This window comes from Balaenoptera physalus, assembly GCF_965194825.1.
Source record: "Balaenoptera physalus genome assembly, chromosome: 13".
Classification (NCBI taxonomy): Eukaryota; Metazoa; Chordata; class Mammalia; order Artiodactyla; family Balaenopteridae; genus Balaenoptera; species Balaenoptera physalus.
This window is the reverse complement of record NC_138892.1, coordinates 93,911,488-93,933,435: the sequence shown is the minus strand read 5'-3', so window position 1 is coordinate 93,933,435 and position 21,948 is coordinate 93,911,488. Positions and strand designations below refer to the sequence as shown.

The 21,948-nt window shown below is 34.8% G+C and overlaps 1 long non-coding RNA gene across 1 annotated transcript in view; it reads right to left on the bottom strand.

Annotated features, from left to right (window-relative positions):
- LOC309641245 overlaps positions 1 to 21,948 on the bottom strand; it is a 106,317-nt gene that overhangs the window by 11,428 nt on the left and 72,941 nt on the right. Inside the window, exon 2 of the long non-coding RNA XR_014252575.1 lies at positions 11,787 to 11,855. This is a non-coding gene — a long non-coding RNA (uncharacterized lncRNA). The remainder of the gene's footprint in view (positions 1 to 11,786; positions 11,856 to 21,948) is intronic.

Sequence of the window (21,948 nt, the reverse complement as noted above, 5' to 3'; positions counted from 1 at the left end):
GGAGGAAATTGAATCAGAAAGCACAAGGATGCGAAATAGCATGATTCTTTGGAAAATTGAATCAGAAAGCACAAAGATGCAAAATAGTATGATTCTTTGGAAAAGGGAAAGGGTTTATAAAGTGTACTAGGAAGTCAAGCTAACTCAAATAAAAGACAATGCTTAGTCGATAAACTCTCCAAAGTTCTAGATTAAATTGTTCTTTCCCATGTTTAACCTTTGTTAAAGTGCATTAAAGGACTTCTAATAAAAGATGGTAGATTGACTACAGATGTAGCTTTTGTATCCCTCCAGAAAAACTACTCTAATGAAAGTAAAGAAATAAAAAGCCCATAAATCAAAATCAATGAAGCGTTTTAAGCGTGAGAGTTTTAAGCACTCAGGAAAATAAATGGGAAAAAACAAAAACAAAATACATAGAACATCATTGTGAAATTTAGAATACAAATTGATGGAAAATCTTAAATGTTTCTCTATATGTCATCTAAAGAGCAATAAGAATCATACTAACTTTGAACTTCTCAACATAGATTGTCAACCTAGAACTCCCTGCCCTGTCAAACTATCAATCAATTATATGAGGTAGATTATAGATATTATCAGTCATGTAAGAACTCAGAAAAGTTAACTCCCACCCATCTTTTCTTAGCAAGTCATTTAAAAATGCACTACTGGGGCTTCCCCGGTGGCACAGTGGTTGAGAATCTGCCTGCAAATGCACGGCACACGGGTTCGAGCCCTGGTCTGGGAAGATCCCACATGCCGCGGAGCAACTAGGCCCGTGAGCCACAACTACTGAGCCTGCGCGTCTGGAGCCTGTGCTCTGCAACGAGAGAGGCCACGACGGTGAGAGGCCCGCGCACCGTGATGAAGAGTGGCCCCCGCTTGCCGCAACTGGAGAAAGCCCTTGCAAAGAAACGAAGACCCAACAGAGCCATAAATAAATAAATAAATAAAAATTAAAAAAAAAAATGCACTACTGTAAAATAAGAGGGTAAACTAACCATTAGATATAGATAGTTGATCAAACCTAATAGAGCAACAAAAGTAAAGCCTGCGATGACAGCGTTGAGATAACTTACAGAAAAATTTAGTCCCATTTGGAGCAAGAGAACATTGAATTTTTAGAGGGAAGATCTTGGAGTGCAGAAATAACAATAGATAGTGTAACAAGATATTTGAAAAGGGGTGAGGATGAAGAATTGGGCAATTAATTCAGGAGGGACAGAAACGTAAACACAATTTCAAGGAGAAACATAAACCTGCACCATAAACAAATGTCATCATATTATACCCTCTAACTTACCCTGAGACAACATTTACGTGATCACAATTAGGTCATCACTGATTAGTGATTTAACTGAAAGTAGGTATATCGATGTTTATGAAGAATGAGGAGGGAGAGAAGAGATGGTATAGAGGAATACAATTGTCTCATTACTGGAAGCCAAAAAACAATGTTCAAATCTGACAGATCAAGGGAAGGAATAATTAGAGAGTGTGGGATTGACATGTACACACTGCTATATTTAAAATGGATAACCAACAAGGACCTACTGTATAGCACAGGGAACTCTGCTCAATATTATGTAACAACCTAAATGGGAAAATAATTTGAAAAAGAATAGATACATGTATATGTATAACTGAATCACTTTGCTGTACACCTGAAACTCTCACAACATTGTTAATCAACCATACTCCAACATAAAATTAGAAGTTAAAAAAAAACCCTGACAGATCAAGATTTAGCAGTAAAAGCATATGTTTTTAACAAGTGATGGTGACTCCTGAATGTTTCTGTTAAGGGAGCTGGGAACAATTCAGTGAAACATTCCTCTTTCATCTTGATTTGTTTTCAGCATTACCTCCTACATTGTCTTCAACTCAATACCAGTTCTGTGTTGCCTTATTCTTGTCCAGAAAAAAACGGTGGGTACAAGGGAGAGAACTCAAGAGAAAGGCGGACAGGAAAATTCCAAGGTTAACCTGTTTATCAACAGAATGGAAGCTTCCAACATGTAATAAATGTTAATGTAGCCACCTGGACTTGAATTCAGCTGCCTATTTGCTTCCATGCTTTTGGCATTCTAGTATATCATCGTCCATACGATGTCAATTATGACGCTCTGGAGACTGTCATTTTCCATCAAGTCAGAAGAGAGAGCATATGCCTTCTCTATTACTCTTCCTGAAATGAAATTATTTTACAACCAGATCATTTAAGAAATAAAAAATATAATTTTGTACATTTATGGATTTTTGTTACTTTCATTTTATTAGATGTTTGAGTTTTTTTTTTTTTTGGACCAACAATGTAGGAAGTAATTATGACAGATTTAGCCACATATTTTACTTTCCTTTGAGCGGTTTCTCAGGTCCGTTTAAATCCACACATACACACTACTCTCACAATGGTCTCTATTGACTTCAACGAAGCACACTCTCTACTGATGTCCCCTGTGAGATAGAAAAGAAAGAAGCTTGTTCATAGATTCCCTGTAGCACATCTCCACCATTGATCCATGGTTTTAAGGGCTTTAGCCACTAATTTCCTCTCACCAATGGAGAGACCCTTTGCTCGGTGTGTTTAGACTCTTATGGCTGCCCACTGTGACTTCAGTTCTTAATCTGCCTGAAAGTGTCAAAAGTCACGCTGCTGTTTGGAGAGAGAGTGATTTTTTTTTTTTATACCTGCTACTGGGAGTGATGCTTTTCTTAGTACTAATATGCCCATGATAATGGAGACAGCTCTGAAATATATCTGTTCTGTTCTCAGTTGAATAAATAACCACGATAGTTCATCGACATATGTCAGAGAATTTTTTAGCAACATATTTTCACTCAAGAAACTCCTGCATAGGTAGTATGTTAAGAAAAATTGCATGATGATTCTGTCACCAATGTCTAAATATAGATCAAAAATGTTAGTGTAATTAACAAACGAAATCAGTTTGGTATTTGTAACATTCAAGCCTTAAAGCTCTAGGTGACTACTGTTCAGTATTATTCACACAAAGTGAGTATACAAGCATTTTTCTCATTTACGATGTATTTGATTTTAGACAAATAGGCCAAAAGTATTATACAGCATAGCACATATAAAGATGTTTAACCTCACTGCTAATTAAATAAACACAAATTGAAACATCAATGAATTATTACTTTTTTACTTTCTAAATTAGAAATATTGAAAAACAAATACTACTTAATGATGAAAATATTTCTGGTCAGAGAAGAAATCACTTCATTGTTTTGGAAAGCAATTTGTCCATAGGAATTTAAAACCACTAAAATGTCTATCCTCACTGACACTTTAATCCCACTTTTGGGAATCTATCGTATGATACTAACCTGAAATACAGAAATAAAAGGACGAATAAATGTCTAGTCCAGCATTATTTCTAATTGATAAAAATCATCCCACAATATGGAGATTAATTAAACTATGATACAACCATATGATGTAACATTACACAGCCATTAATTTATTTTAATAAGAAGGGAAATACTTGTTATTTTGTGTTATGCTAAGACCACAGTCCAATCCTGAACATGATTGATATCAATTGGTCTTAGAAGCTAAGAATGATTGGGCATCGTTGGTACTTGGAATGCCAAGTATCAACTTGCAATAGAATACTGTTTGCATATGTGATATTTTTATTGGTCAGAACTTAATCGGATGCAAGTGAGAGATTCAAATCAGCTGGCTTATGGTACGACTGATAAAGTTTAGTGTTGTTCTCCTAGCTAAACAAAATGCTAAAAATAATACCACCACCAACAACAACAATAACAACAAAACTCTTAAGAAGGACAGAATCCAAGACAGCATGAGGCAACACAAAGATTATAACCAAGGATGTCAGAGCTTCCAATTTTTGCATCTCTTACCTTGCCTTCTCTTTGAATGTTGGCTTCACGCTCTCCTTCCCCAGGCACAATTCTATACGCAGAAGGAACCATGGCCCCTTTTGTTAGTATATGAATATGTCTATATCCACAAAGGAAAGACTTCCCTAGGGAAAGTCTCTCCATAATTTTATTTATGAATAAGGTATAAGAAGAGGAACAGTAAAACAGCATATGAATAATCATGCCCAGATAACTCCCTTCCCCTTGCAGGATTTATCTCTGGCTTTAAGAGACTAAGGAGTGGATCTGAGTGTAGCAATGCTAACTCCTTTCCTCCTCAAAGTATATAAAAGGGAGTAGACACATGCGCATTGAGGAATCAGTATCACAGATGCCATCTCAATATGTGTCTCCTGGAATACAAGCAACATGATGTAAAGAATATAAATAAGAAAAAGAAAAAGGGGTGGGGGGAGAAACTGTATGGTCCGGTCACTCACGGTGGCTGTTCTCTTGCTCTCGGTCCATCCCCTGCTAGACCACTGCCTGCTTTGCCTACACCCTATCACATGACTGACCTTCCTGCATACTTGCCCTAGGCCCCAGCCTGCAATAAGGGGCGTGCACCTCTGCTGGTTTCCCTGGTAACTAATGAGCCCACCTGAAGTCAATTCCTCCTATAACTGGTAATCTCCTGCTTCCCTCCCAGGAGCAAAGACGGTCACCATGTCCTGCCCTCCATCTGCTTCACTGGGTGGGGTGTTGCTCCAAGACCTTGCTTCAGAAATGTAAGCTCCCCCATCCATTACACCACTGATGTCTCTGTCACTAACTCTGAGCTCTTTCTTCAGTTTTGAAGCTGGGCAAGTGCAGGCGTTGTAGGCCCGCAGGGTGCAGCCCAACAGATATATACCAACATTTTTATGGTGGTAGCATTGTGGCTTTTAAAAAATAAACACAAATCAAACAAATTTTAAAAAAGACAAACTCTTAATGAGCTGTTTTGCATATTTTCTATTATGAACATATTTTTATTTTTATTTTTAAATTGTTCCATAAATGTTTCACAGAGTATGGAGGGAAGGGGCTTAAAATAAATATATAATAATATTAATATGTTAATGCATCACAGAAATGGCTAAAATATGAGTTGCTTGGTAGCATATGGGCATTTCTTGGCATACCTAAGCAACTAAAAAGCAATAAAGGGTTTTTGATCAATTGAATTAATGATGCAGCTGGAAGTGAAGGTAGGCATAAATATACAACATAAATTTAAAAGAAACAAAAATTTTGTTCCACATTTTTACAAATGTAGAAAATATGTATTGTTTGCTGAGTAATGTTGGTGTAAATTTCCTTTTTTTTTTTTTTTTGAAAATAATTAAACAGGGTGACATAAATCAGAGTTACTATTCCAATTTATGTGAAACAGCAGCCCTGAAAATTATCCTGTCTCTGCAGAAATGATTATAAAGACTCACCTTTGGACTTGATTGGTCAAATCCAGGATATTACAGTATGAGGAGCAAGGGATCCAAAGTCTATCCTGTAGAGTAAAGTTTGTGATAACTTGCTTTTCCGATCTGGGAGCTTAGCAGAGTGTGCCCATTCTCCTGAAACAGGGCCATCCAGTGTATTAAAGGTTAAGATTTTGCAAGTTGGCTTTTCTGATGGTTTCTTAAAGTTTATGGCTATAAATCTATATTATAGATCACTTACCTCCTTGTATTAAAATATTAAGACCTTTTACCTAAATGTCAGGAAGAATCGATGAAAATGATAAGTTGGCACACTTTTCTCAGTGAGTTTTAAAACTTCAGTTTTAAGCTTCAGTTAAGCTTCCTAAATAATACAGGAGTAATTTTTTATTAATTCATTTAGCTCTGGCATTACAAATTAAATCCCCATGAAATGCAAACATGTTTTTCTTAACACTTCTCTATTAAGACCTATGCTGTTTGCTTGAACAAGGAGACAGTTTGTGGTGACATAGTCATTAATTTATTTCCTTTGCATACCCCAGGGCTGGTGGCAGTTCTAATGGTATTCTTTCTACTGAAAATAGGAGAATAACTGCTCAATGGGGAATTTGGGGGTCCATGAGATGGAGACAAATGTATTATCTTACATGAAAAATTATCTCCCCAATGTATATACTAGAACAACCTTGTCTTCACTAGATGGTAAAACACAGAAATATTTGGTAGAAAATCTATCCATGTCTCTACCCTGTTGTTAGTATCAGGCAGAGAACATAGCCCCATGGAGTCATTGTAATGGTCAAATAGAGAAGAAATGAAACTAGAAGCTAACTTTAAGAATGTGCCTAAAAGCCCAGGAGGGTTCACAGAAAACTTCCGTGCCTTATTCCATAATTTTATTCATGAATAAGGTATAAGAAGAGGAAGAGTAAAACAACATATGAACAATCATGCCCAGATAACTCCCTTCCCCTTGCAGGATTTATCTCCCGCTTTAAGAGACTAAGGAGCCAGAAATCAGTATCTTCGAATCACACAGCAGGCAAACTCAAGGTATCTATTTAAGCAACTCTTCTGATTAAGCCTTGATACTGCTGTTAGTTTCCCATTGTGTAGTTTCTGCGACGTTGATATAAATTGAACACAGGGTTATTGCAAAATTAGAAGTCTCTTATGACTCAATCCCTGGACTTCAGAGGAGCCAATTGGTCAGGAGCAGCCTCAGTCATCTGGGTCAGACAACAGAGTCCTGTGCTGCAGAGGACAGCAGCCAATGAGGCCACGCCATGGAAAAGATGCTCCTCACATACTGGGATGATATACAGCTTGAATCAATTTAAAGAGTTTAGATCTACTCTGCTTAACTCTGGATAAAATATGTCCAGTGAGTAGGTTGGACAGAATTATTTAATCAAATTACATAAATCCACAATAGGTTCTTATATAACACACTCTCCACTCCTTCATGGATGTACTAAATCTTTTCATATATTTACGTCACTGCGAGAGCATCCCTTTATAAGCACTTGAAATCACAGGGCTAAAGACCTGTCCAAATACAACAAGACTCTGTTCATTTGACAGAATAACATAGTAAACTCCCATTGGAATTTTGTGATTATTTAGACAGTGCTGCTGGTATTGTTTTGGCTTTTCCTTTGGTAATCTTGTCATTAATTCAGATAACATTTACTTTGGCAGTACACATCATGCCATGTTCAGTTGTCCCTTACTTCTTTGTTTATTCTTTTTTTTAGCTAATAAAAATTATTACCCCTACAAAACTTTAACAATTTAACTTTTCTTATTCTGATGATGTGACTAATTTGTGTCAACTAAAAGATGATTGATTTTATCCTCTATTTAACTCCTTGGGGTCCCAATCACTAATCAGTGTTGAGTGACAGAAGAGCAAAAAATGGATCAGGGAGTGTTTCAATTCTAATCATAGCCTTTGTAGACATTGTATTAGTTAACATTTGATACTTAGAAAAATACACATAAAATGTGTTTTGACGACTATTTGCTGAAAACTTCAAATTAATATTCCCAACCCAGACACTTCTCTGGAACTTTAGACTCCTGTACAACTGTCTACTTGATATCTCCTCTTAGAGGTCTCATGGGCATCTTGAATTTAACAAACCCAAAGTGAGGGTCCAAACCTCCTCATTGAAAAATCTGTTATCTTCTCTATCTCTATCTTCATTTAGTTCTTCAGGTCCAAAGCACTGAGGTTATCTTTGATTTCTCTCTCTCTTACATCATTTGTAATCCTCAAGTAAATTCAGTTGACTCCACCTTCAAAATGTCTCCAGAACCTAAACACTATCACCACTATCACTGTCACCATCTTGGTGCAACTATCATAATTTCTCTCCTGAATTTGTATGATAACCTTCTCACTGGTCTTTCCATTTTGCCTTTGCTCAATAGAGTCTGTTTTTTACCACAAAATCCAAAGAATTCTTTAAAAACCAAAGACAGATATTCATAACCATCATATGGTGTCTCTTCCCTTTCAAAGTAAAAAGCAAAGATAGGGACTTCCCTGGTGGTCCAGTGGGTAAGACTCCGCACTCCCAATGCAGGGGGCGTGGGTTCGATCCCTGGTCGGGGAACTAGATCCCACATGGATGCCGCAACAAAGACTGGCGCAGCCAAAAAAAAAAAAAAAAAAAAAAAAAAAAAAAAAGCAAAGATATTACAGTGACCTATGAGACCCAGTATTGCCGCCCCCAACCCTGTCATTCTCACCTCTCTTTGATTTCATGTCCTACTACTCTCCCCTTCTCTTGCTTTACTCCTGAGTCCATGGTTACCCCATTATTTAAAACACATGCCAGAAATGTTCCAGTCTCATAATTTTTGCTGCATCCCCTGCCTAGCATATTCTTCCTTCAGACATTGTCCCGTTCCCTCACCTCCTTCAGATCTTTGCTTAAATATCAGCATCTCAATTAGGCTTTCCCTAAGAAAATTATTTAAAACTACAATGCTCCAAAATACCTCCAGCACGTCTTCTTACTCAATCCTGATGTCTTTTTCTTAATGCTGATGTGACGTACTATAGGTATCAGGTTAAATTTCTCCCATTGCAGGCATTGAGACAAGAATTTTATTGCAAGTAGTAGTTTATCAGGCAAGTAATCCCAGAAAGTACCAGTAGAGTAATAGAGAAGTGAAACAGGAAATGGAAGGCTACCAATACAGAATGTATTAAAGAGCAGGTTACAGCTGTGGTTAACTAGGGCTCAATTGTCATGGGAACATATGGGCCACCAGAGAGAAAATACCTCCATTGTCTTACACAATCTGTGAGAAAACTGGAGTACTTAACTGTCAGTTCACTTATGGCAGTTCCTCCTTTCTGCAAGCAAGCATATGCAGAATATGTTCAGGCAGCCATGGAAAGCCATGGAAAGCCCTCAGGCAATTTGTTGAAAGTTTTTGCAGTAAGAAGCCATTAGATCTGAACACACAGTTAAAGCGCCTGCTACAGACATTGTCTGCTACAGTACACCTTTTGCACAATTCAGATCTACTCATTGCCCATATTAAGTTCATTCATTTTATCTATCATTGAGTCTTTAAGGTGATGGTTAGTCATAATTCATAAATAAATAAATAAAATGTTAAAACAGGAGTGTTACTGGGAAAAGTTATGGAACCCTACTATTGAAGTTGGCTCACCGGGCAGTAATTTGATTGCTTGCCCAAGTGGGTTAAGTCAGACCTTCATTTCTGAAGGGATTGAGCTCTTATTACCATGCCCTTGTCTGGCTTTGACTGCTTCAATTGCCCTTTCAAGGCTATTGCTAGGGCAAGAACCCCAAGAGGCATCACAGTGAATTCAGTGAGTTCAACACAAACTGTTTCCTGCACTCTTAGGTAGCGGCAATCTTATATTCTTATGATAATAAATATCAATTATGGCTTCCAGCATACCTACGTCTCTTCTTTTCCCATTAGTCTTCTGGCAGGAGAACCTCAAACAGCAGCCATAGGTTTAATTTGCCTTGTACTCTTAAAGAAATGTCCCCTAACCCCCAAGAACCAAAACATTTAATCACATGGATCTTGAAGATGCATGGGATGGGAAGCACATATTCTGTAAGTGGAACACAGGGAAGGATTGTGAGAGTGGTCACTCCTGCCTCCAACACTTGGTTTCTGGACCTATGTAGTCTAGCTATCAGGAACACAGAACCAGGCGGTGGTCTTTTTTTTTCTTTTTTTTAATATATAGTGTATCTTGAAGGACAGCAGAATGTCATCCTCAAGCTGATGCCTTAACTGTGCCTTTGAAAGGTTGTTGTTTCAGAGTTCTATCAGATCGGCAACTTGTGACTTTGTATAGTCAATTACACAAATATTTTCTAAATTATTTTATGTGTAAATTTTCTTGGTTTAGTAATATTAACGTGATAGAGTCTTGCTTTCAATAAATTAAATATCTTTTTATATCTGGGCCTCATTTTCCTCCCATACGACAGAAGATTGAGTTGGGTGATTTACAAGAACTTTTCCAGTTCTCATTTATTCTGTATCTTATCCAGATAGGCAGAAAGCTATTTCTGCATCATTTTGGTATTTGTACTATGGAGAAAATACATACTCATTGAACTTGACCTTGTGATGGTAACTGTGTACTAATGGTATGTATCCAGATGTTATTTTCTCATCACAAAGTATCTCCTTAATTTATATCTACTTGAGTGTCGTAGTAGGCACTTTAAAAACAGAACTTTAAAATTATAGGAGAATTAGATCTCTCGTAAAGAAATTGGTAAAGCTAATAAAATCCAGCATCGTGAGTAAATTAATTCTGTAAATAAGACAAAATACCAAGAACTGGTAATTGCCATATTTGGATATTATTCTCTATATTTCACTAAAAAGTTGACTGATGAAAGGAACAAGTTATAGAATTCATGCCACTGTATAAATGTTGAATCAGATAATTTTCTGAACCACTATGAAAACTAAAAACAACTTCGTGTAATTTTATAATTTCAATCTTGACTGGGGAGCTGGAAAACCTTTTTTTTTCTAAATAAGTTTTACCCTGCTATTCCAAGATATCCGATTGTATTTCTGAAGATATAAATACCAACAAGGGTAGGCATATTCTTATACTTGTAGGCAGATGAAACACCCTTACTTATGAATACTGGAACCCAAAATTGATGCTACATTATCAGAATCAGTGACAGATCTAACTCTTCCCAATAGGTGAGTCCAGCTTTTTACTATTAATTAGTGGTAAGAATTACAAGGCCTATGACCTTGGGGCTATGATAATCTTATCAGCCTAAGAATTACAAGATTGTTACCAGCACCTTCAAAAGACAGCATTACTTCATATGGTGGAATTAAAAGTCAAGATATAGAAAACGTACTGGGAATCAAAAAGCAAATGGTTTAGAACTAAACAGGAAAAGCTGAGGTTATTGTTTATTATTAGAATTTTTATAGCTGATGTTCTATATCAATTTATTCATTCAACAAATATTTACTGAGTTTCTGATATATGCCAAGTATCCTTCTAGACATTGGGAATAGGATAATAATAAAACGCTAACCCCTGATGCCATGGATCTTATAGTCTGAGAGAGTCTTACAGGGAGAAACAGTTTTTTTTAAAGTATACTGTTGGTAAATTGTATACATGCATATATATATATATATATATATATATATATATATAGTATGCAAGTTGGTGTGATAAAAACTATGAAAAATAAAGGTAAAATAGGAAAAAGTACAGTACATGAAGAAGACAAAGAATGTTGCAGTTTTTTGAAAGGGTGGTCAGCAGAAGGCACATTGAGGTAACATGAATAAAAGTCTGAGGGCATGAAACAACAAACCATAAAGCCACGTGGATATTCAGAGGAAGAGCCATCCTGGATGCACGAAGAGGATGTGTGAAGGTTTTACCACAGAAACGTGCCTGACAAACTCGGGAATATCAAGGAAGGCAGTGTGGTGGAGGTGAATGAGGAAGGGGATGAATCATAAGAGCCAAGATCAAAAAACTCACAAGAGAACAGATCATGTGAGACCTTCAAGTTCATCATCCATTCAGAGTGCGATGGGAAGCCACTGGAGGGCTTTGAGTAAAAAAAGTGGCATGATCTAACTTAAATGCAGCACAATTACTGCATTTTCTGTGTTTAGAATAGATAGAAGAAGGCTTGGATGACAGTAGGAGGACCAGTCAAGAAGCTGTAGTGAAAAATCTAGAAAAAGAGACTGGTCCAAGGGTACGTTACATCAAAGGTAAGGAGAAGAGGTTTTATTCTTTAGGTATTTTGAAAATAGAGGGAAATGGATTTTTTTGTAGAAAGATGTAGTTCTCATTTAATGATATCAGAAATAACATGCTTTGGAGGTAATATAAGGAGTGTTACTCTGATATTCAAAGTCTGAGGTGCTTACCTGTCATTCAGGTGGAAATATTGAGTAGGCAGTTGGCTGCATTGATCTGGAGTCCAAGAGAGTGGTAAGCTTAGAAATAGAATTTAAAGCATTAGAATAGTGAAATAACCAATGGAGTGGAGGCGAAAAAGTGCTGCAGTAACATTAGAGTTTTAGAGTTATCACGAAATAGCTCTTTTCTTTTAAATTATAGCCTTTACATTAAAAACATCACTTGATCTCACAGTCGATAGCTAAGCCAATAAAGTAGTCATTCATCTCTTAGCTATTAGTTAATAATTTAGTCATGTTCAGTTATCACAATAATTCAACTATAATTTAATAATTCAGTGAAAATCCGAGATGGTTTTTTTTAATGCTTTCAGCTCGCCCTTAGGGTAAATAATCTATACAACATGCATAGCATAATCAGGAAGAAGCAAACACACTTTTGACTCTCTGATGAAAGCCACCAAGGATATATGTTCCACACAACATTGCATCACCGGACTCAGGAATCATTACATGCAACGTTAATGTGTGAAAATATGTAAATTCATGGCTTCTACAATATGCTTTTCCTAACTCACAGGTGTAATGGACAAAAAAACAGTATTTAGTATTTTTCTAGGAATAAGAGTGACATTTTGCAGATTTTTAAAATTTATTATAGTCACATAGGGAAAAAGTCAGGTCCCCAGAGGGAAATAGATGGCGTACTCAAAGTGGGTAATTTGAAGTCAAGTTTAATAAAGGGGCAAAAGTGACAGCAAGATTCAGAGGGTTAACTTGGTAGATGTCATAAAACTAGTAAGCTGTATAATTGTCATTTAAAACTTAACTCTTTCTGACTTCAAGTTCACAGATTTAACATGATACCACACTTTTGAGATCTACCTTCACTGTTTGGAATGGACAAGTCAGGGGGAAAAAACCCAAATCTCAAAATATTTCAACAGACCAGTTCACATACATGAAACTTTGTAGGTTAATGTTTTAGAGCAGAAAATGTAGAATTGCTTCTATTAGAAGAGAATAATAAAGGTCAGGGTCTTCAGAGAATTTAATACAATTAAAATTACTAATAAGAAAATGCTCTAAAATACTTCAAATATTCTTTATTTATGTGGAAAAAAACTTACTAAATATTATGTAAGCATTTAGTTAGGGGAATCAATAATTAATTATAAACATTGGGATATTTCGAGAGCATAATAGGGTATTATATACTTGAGTGCTCATGGTCATTCCGTTTAGTCTACTTTCTCAGTGCTTCATGGCTTTGTCCCTTGCTTTCTCTTTCCACTATCCTAACTCAGCTTTATTTCTTGGTCAGACTCATACCACATCTCAGGGTTGGGCAAAAAAAAAAAAAAAAAAAAAAAAAAAAAAAAATATATATATATATATATATATATATATATATACACCAGACTTTTACTCACACTATCCTCAGCATTTATAGATTAAGGGCCTCTTCCACATATGAAACTGATTAAGTTAATTATTTTTCTAATCCTATGTATGGCCAGTTAAATCTATCACGCCTTACATCAACATTATCATTCTTCATCATCCAGTATAAAAGATCATCCACTGTTCTATCTTTTCCTATACTGTTATTTGTATAATGCTTTGAGATTCCTTTCCTTGACCAAACTTACAACTTCTCACCACCACACAAACCACAATTGAGAAAACTTTAGAAAACTCGAGAATTGAAATGGGCGTCTCCCTCCAGTACCTAGTAGTAAAATTATTTTAAAATGGTCACCAGTGCTATGCCTAAATTAATACATGTTTATAAGACTGAATTTGTAAAGTATAAGTTTGAGTTTTCAGAGTGTTGGATTGGTTGGGACATATCCAGTGATGAATAGTTAAAATATCAATGACATCCAATTAGCATCATAAACATAAAAACATAGACTCCCTGTTAGAAGCAATCAAACTAGGCAGAAACGTTGTATCTGTTCCTGCTGTCATGCTAAGACCAGTTAGCAGAAACACTGATTGTCCACTCACCAGGCATCGTAGGGAATCCCAAGTATGCTAAGATAAAATTCAGCATCCATTCCTAACAAAAACTCCAAAAGGCAGAGAATAAGATTAATTAAATATGACCAAAAGCCATGGAGATGAAAACAAAACAAATTTTGTTTAAATGGTAAACATTTTAAAGCCATATCTTTACATCTAGTACAAGATAAGATTATTCACTATCACTATTATTATGTAACATTGTTTTGGAGACTCCAGCAAATAAACTAAAAACAAACAATTTTTTTAAAGATGCAAATATTAGAATAGAAAAATCTTCCTCAATTAAGTAATAGTTTATCAAAAAGAGCAAAGCTCTAGTTTTATATAAGATTAGAATTTAATTAACAGTAGAATTTGTTAATCTTGCTAAATACAAGAAAATATTCAAAGCCAGTAAATTTTTTGATTTTAACTAACAAAAAATCGAAGTACAAATTTCTATCCACAAAGGTTTTAAGCAAAACTGCATTACTCAGAAATAAATAGAACAATAAATGTATAAAAACCTATTTTAAAAGTAAAATGTCTTATTGAAGGACATAAGCAAGAGTTGGAAAATGGAAAAGTATACCAAGTCATTGGACAGGAATACTTACTATCATAAAATGCCAATTTTACTAAAATTAATATATACATGTAGAGTTATTCCAACTAGAATTCCAAAGACAGTTTGATAATCAGATTTTTAAAAATTCTTCAGTTTACAGCAAAGGACAGATAACAGAGAAAATCCAAAACAAGGACAAGAGTAACAAAAGAAAATGAAGAATAGTGGAAGTGGGGACTGATTCCTTACTGATTATTAACAGAAATGATGAATCCACTGTAAACTTAAGTGCAGTATTAAAGAGAAATTAGACAATTAGACAATTAGAATCAAATAATCGGTCCAGGCCTTACTTTACTCAGGGGAAAACTTTTTAATTGCAACATACATGAAAATATACACACACACACACATATATATATAGACATACACATATGTACATATACAGATATATATTCTGAACATTATATATCTGTATGTATATATTATATTAAGTATAGATATAGTAATTTACTTCATATATACCATAATGTTTTGGAATAGATGTGTGTATATATATATATATATATATATATATATATATAATATATATATATATATAATATATATATACATATATACACATATAAAATGTGTTTCTGTGTGTGTGCATAATTGCTATAGACTCAAAAATAGACAAAACCTAAATATGTGAAGAACAGGAAACAGCAAATGTGTTAGGCAAGCATGTATTCGTTATTTATTTTATAATCACACACATACACATAAACATATATATGTACACACATATCCACATAAGTGCACATGTATATTTTTGTTTACATATTTATATAAAATTCTTATGTATTAGATGTTCCATAACTCTTTGTATTTTAATAGACTTTATTTTTGGTGCACTTTTAGGTTTACAGAAAAATTGAGCAGAAAGTACAGAGAGTTACCACTTACTCTTCTGCACCTCTCCTCAGGCATTTTTTTCCCCCATAATTAAATTTGGCATTAATGTGGTGTATTTGTTACAAGTTATGAACCAATATTTATACATTATTAGCTAAAGTCTGTAGGTAGGATTCACTCTTTGTTCTATGGGTCTTGAAATATGCGTGTCAAGTACGTACCATTACAGTACCATATAGAATAGTTTCACCACCCTAAATGTCTCCTGTACTCCACCTATTTCTCCCTCTCCACAAACCACTGGAAACCACTGATCTTTTTATCGTACCTTTAGTTTTGCCCATTCCAGAATGTCATATAATTGAAATCTGTAGTATGCAGCTTTTTTAGACTGCCTTCTTTGATTTAGCAATATGTATTTGAGCTCTCCATGTCTTTTAGTGGTCTGTGTTAATTTCCTTTGATTTACTTATTTATTTATTTTTAAAATTTTTTTGGCTGCGTTGGGTCTTCGTTGCTGCATGCGGGCTTTCTCTAGTTGCGGCAAGCAGGGGCTACTCTTCCTTGCGGTGCGTGGGCTTCTCATTGTGGTGGCTTCTCTTGTTGTGGAGCATGGACTCTAGGCATGTGGGATTCATTAGTTGCAGTATGTGGGCTCAGTGGTTGTGGCTTGTGGCCTCTAGAGCGCAGGCTCAGTAGTTGTGGCACACGGGCTTAGTTGTTTCACAGCAGGTGGGATCTTCCTGGACCAGGGATCCAACTGTGTCACCTGCATTGGCACGCGGACTCTCAACAACTGCACTACCAGGGAAGTCCTCTTTTTATTTTTGAATAATATTCCACTGTATGAATATACCACAACTTATTTATCCATTCATCTATTGAAGGACATCTGGACTGCTTCCAGTTTTGGGATATTATGCATAAGGCTGTTACATACATTCGTGTGCAGGTTATTGTATCAACATACATTTTCAATCATTTGGGTAAATAGCAAGGAGTGTGATTGCTCTATCATAAGCCACTGTTTAAATTTATAAGCAACTGTCAAACTCTGTTTCAAAGAGGCTGTACCATTTTCACATTCCCTCCTGCAAGGAATAATAGTTCTTACTCCAGATTTTTTTCAGCATTTGATGTCTTTAGTATTTTAGATTTTAGGTATTCTAATAGGTGTGTAGAGGTATCTCCTGGTTTTAGTTTGCAATGTTCTAATGAAATTATTATACATCTTTTCATATGCTTATTGGCCATCTGTTTATCTTCTTTGCAGAGATATCAGTTCATGTCTTTGGGTTGTGTGCTTTCTTATTGTTGAGTTTTAAGAGATTTTTGGATATTTTGAATAAAAACCATTATCACATATGTATTTTGCCTATATTGTCTTCTAGTTTATGGTTTGTCTTTCCAGTCTTTTAACTGTGATGCTGCAGAGTAGAAGTTTTTAATTTTAATGAGTCCAACTTATTAATTTTTTCTTTCATGCATCATCTATTTAATGTGCATCCTAAAAACTCATCACTAAGTCCAAGGTCAGCTAAATTTTCTCATATATTATCTTCTAGAAATTTCATAATTTGTGTTATACATTCATACCTATGATCAATTTTGAGTCACTTTTTGTGAAAGGTGTAAAGTCTGTGTCTAATGTCATTTCTTTACATGTCGGTGCCCAGCTGTTCCAACACCTTTTGTTGAAGAGCCAATCCTTCGAATTATCTTTGCTTTTTTTGTCAAAGATGAGTTGACTATGATGGTATGGGTCTATTTCTGGGCTCTCTATTCTGTTTCATTGATCAGACTGTCTGTTCTCTTTCCAATACCACAGTATAATTACTGTAGATTTATAATAAGTTTTCAATTCAGGTAGCATCAGTCCTCTGAGTTTTTTTTTTTTTTCTTCAGTATTGTGTTGGTTATTCTATGTCTTTTGCCTTTCCATATAAACTTTAGAATTAGTAGTTGATATCCAAAAAGGAAAAAAAATTGCTGGGATTTTGATTTGGATTGTTTTGAATCTACACATCAAATTGGGAAGAATTGACATCTTCACAATATTGAGTCTTCCTATCCATGGACATGGAATATTTCCACATTTACTTACATTTTCTTTGATTTTTTGTAATCAGAGTTTTACAGTTTTCTTCATATAATTTTAATGCACATTTTGTTAGAATTAAAGTTAAGTGTTTCATATTTGTTGTGCAAATATAAATGGTGCTGTGTATTTTTATTTCAAATTCCAGTTGTTTATTGCCGTTATATAAGAAAGCAATTTCTGTACAATTGCTGTACACCTGAAACTAACACAACAGTCTAAATCAACTATATTTTGATTTTAAAAAATCCAGATCAGTTTCAATTTGAAAAATATTGAAGCATATTACAAAAGCAAAAGTTGTAGCTATTGTCAGTAACAAAGGATAAATGATTAAATTCATGCAGAGCACATTTAAGACTGATGCAGAACTTGAATGTTTCTTTGTTCGTGTGAGAACCTGCATGCCTAATGGAGATGTCTATAAATGACATTCTGGAATGAAAAACTTAGAAAATGTTATTCCAATGGTGGAAATTAAAGACATCAAAGAACACTTGAATGGGCTATTGACATTTGATCAGAAGCCCTTTTTCTTATAGTCTTTTAAAATTGAAGATTACAATGACCTCCATGCCTACATAGTCTAAATTGTTTTATTCATCTAAAAATTATAAAAGTGTATCTCCAGATGTAAGTGCCACACAGGTGCACATTTGGCAACAAATACAAGAATATTTTTATCAATAAGGTAATTTGGTTAGTATTTGTAGTCACTATTTAGTAGTTTCTCACTGGATATCAAATCAGATTACTTGCACAAGAGCTAGCTAGGTTTCCTATTTTCTCTGGGAATCTAAGTAGGTATATAGAGTGTCCTATATTTTAATTTTGTATTTGTGTTTAAATTCTATTCAGATGACTATACGTTTTCTCTTGGAATTGCTGTCAATTTCCTCATTTCAATCAAGAGTTTCATTTGCTTAAATTAAAGACTAACATAAATGTCTGTGTGTGTTTGTTTATCCCAAGTATAAAGGGACTTTTCCATGTAAATATGTAAATGTATGTACCACCTTCTGAGTGTTTAGTACAATTGGTTGGTAAGCTGTTTATATTTTACTTTCTCATGGATTTCTCAGACTACACTTTTGCTTCAAAGTATGTAAGTAACATTTTATGCCAAACATATTGAAGACGTGTTCCTTTTGGAGTGTTCAGTTGCTAGGCACCTCTTTCATATCCCTATGCCTCAGTTTTCAGTGGGGTAATTGTATCTACGTTTTAAGTTTGCTGTGAGAATCAGTGCATTCATAGATGTCGAGTGTTCCTGACCTATGATAAGCAAGTTAAATATTAGCTAATCATTTTCCTTAGGTAACTAATGTCTTTCTATCTATCAGAAACACATGGAAAAAAATGCTATCCAACTAAAATGTTTAAACTAATTGATTTCCGAAGTTGGTTATACCTACAAAGTCTTTCTTTTTGTTCTTTTGAATATGTAAATAAAATTTAGATCAATGCCTTGATACTCTACCAAATATCATAAAGTTTCTTAGAACTTTATTACAGCCTTCAGTCATATGAATTGCTACTGCATCCTGCTTTTTATTACAAATCGTTTTTAGTTTCTTAGATATCTTATTTAAATATTTAACTGATATTTATGACAACTTCAAAGGCTCTCCACAATTAGTCTCTAACAAAGTCAAGACCGACCTTCAAGATATTCCATGATTTTGACTCCAGCTTATCTTTCCATTCAGTTTCTTAATAAGGCAAACTGAACTTCTTGCTGCTTTCGATTCACATAGCAATATATGTGATTCCTGTCCCCCCCCCCCCAACCTACGCAATCCTTCCTCTCATATTGATAGGCTAGAAATTCTCATGAAAATGCTAACTCCACACCATATGCAATTAAGCCCTGATCTCAATTATGTCCAATATTTCTTCACTAATACACCATATACACATGGGAGATAAAGTTCTTATTCCAGACTTGTTGGTGTCTATAAATAGGCTTAGCTAAAAAGGCTCCATCCAACTAGCGCATGAAGTGGGTGAAAGCTTATGTTTAAAAAGTTTTCACCCAAGCCCTGTTCCAGTGGCACCTTGGAAACATCTCATCTTGGGTGAAATAATGAGGTGGTAATGAAGAAAGCTACTATAAAATAAGCCAAAACAAAGCAAATATAAAGTTACTCACAGCCAGGATATGAACGACAGGGAATGAATTAATAGCAAAATCAACATTAGATATCATAGGAAAGGATTTTATCAGTTATATAAACATTTACTATCAAGTCTGGAATTTGAGTCTCAGAAACTTTTTTTATACCAAAATTTTCACACTCTCATTGGGTGGTTCCAATTCCAGGTAAGGTGGAGTAAACACATGCTTTCCTTTCTCTCTCACTGAAAACTATTATAAAACCTGTACAGAATGTATAGCCTAGCTCTTTGAGGACTCTGAAAACAAAATAGCAACAAGCAGTTTGGGGAAGAACACCAGAATCCAATGTACTACCAAATCTGTGCTGAGTTTACCTTTTCCTTTTTTTTTTTTTTTTTTTCTTTTATTTTCTCTAGTATGCCCCAACCTGAAGTCACCTCAGTCTAAGAACCCAAAAGTAAGTAATGCAGGGCAGACTAAGAGAGAGATATGAGAGTATTCTATCTTGAGGAGTAGAAAAAGGAACTCCTTACAACTCAGAGTGAGGAAAAGTCCCATTTTTCTTTTATCCTTTCTCGCCATTCTTTTGTACTCTAACTCCAAAGGAATTTCACACTGGCAACTGGAGCCTATAGGAAACAATTCTAAGGGATAAAAACTCTCCTCTCCATTCAGTAAAACTGGTGTCCCATGAGTAACTTTCTCTCTCTCTCCATTTCTATCTCTATCTCTCTTACTCTTACTCTTGCTCTCTTTCTCTGTTTCTTGGCTGTAGGTTCAGTGCAATCACAGAAATGAGCAGTGTCTGCTAGTACACCAAAATGTAAGCCCTTTAGAAAGAAAAAGTACTTGGTAGAGAGCAGGGAGGGAGAAGCTTGGGAAACCTACTCCAGGAAGTTAAATAGGAACTCCCGAGCTCGCCACTGTACTGTGCACCTATGAATCTGACCCAGACTCTCATATCGAAGACTTTGAGAATAAAATAATGGCGGATCTCCACCCAGATCCCAGACTGACCATTGAGTGACTCACAAATAGGCAGATCTGAATAGCACTACAAAGTTTTGAAAACTGAACTGATCTTATAGCACCAGTTCAAAGAATGTAGGATGGAATTTTTAGCCTAAATCTAACAAGGTCAACTGCCTGCCAGAACAAAAATATCAACATTCTCCAGAGGATCTAAATAAGGCTCAGTTTCTCATAACATAATATTTAACATAATGTTCGAAATGTCCAATATAATCCAAAGGATGCTGACTGAAGTTCAATAAAAAATATTTGAAGAAATAATGACATAAAATTTGCCGAATTTGGCAAAAGACAGAAACCTACAGATTCAGGAAGGTAAGCAAATCCCAAACAGAATAAAACCTAAGGAATCCCATGCTTAGATACTTTGAAGTCAAATTTTGAAGTCAAACTTTGCTAAAAAACAAAGACAAAGCAAAATAAATCAATAAATTAATAAAATCTTAAAGGCAATGAGAAAAAAAGAGCACAATACCTACAGGAGAACAACAATTTAAATGGCTGTAAATTTATCAGAACAACAGAACCTGGTAAAGCTAGCATAACACTTTCAAAGTGTTGAAACAAAATAATTATAAATTCAGAATTCTGTATCTGGTGAACATATCCTTCAGGGATGAAGGGGCAATCAAGACATTCTCAAAGGAAAGGAAACTAAGAGAATTCAGAGCCAGCAGACTTGTTCTAAAAGAAAAAAAAAATTAAATGAAGTTCTTCAGAAAGAAGGGAAATGATATCAGAGAAATATGAAACACCAGGAATAAAGAGTAATAGAAATTGTAAATGTCTGGGTAAGTAAGGTTTTTCTTCTCATGTTGAGTTATTCAAATTTTATGTGATGATTGAAAACAAGAAATATATTGTCACACTAGCTTTTCAATGTATGTAGATGTAATATATAAGACAACTACAGCATTAGTAGGAGAACAAAGTAACCTATATGGTAGTAAGATTTCTACATTCAATTAAAGTGGTAAAATATTATTTCTAAATAGTCTTTCAAAAGGGAATTATGTATTTTGTAATCCCTAAAGCAACCATTAAAACTATTATCAAAAGAGATTTTGTTAAAATCAAAGTGATAAAGTGAAAATGAAATATTAGAATGTTCTAATCACACAAAAGAAGCAGAAAACAGGAAAGGGGAAAGTGGAGAATAAAAAAAGAGGGAACAAACAAAACGAATAGTGGTATAACTAATTCCAAACATATCAGAAATACTAAGTATACATGGTTTATACACATCTATTAAAAGACAGAGATTGTTAGAATGGATAAAAGATAAAATGACCCAAATATATACTGCTCAGAAGAAACTTACTTCAAATATAATGATATGAATAGATTAAAATAATGGAAAAAGATATACTATGCGAACAATAATCAAAGGAAAGCTGGAATGGTTATAGCATTATCAAACAAAGTAGACCTCAAAGCAAATAAATTT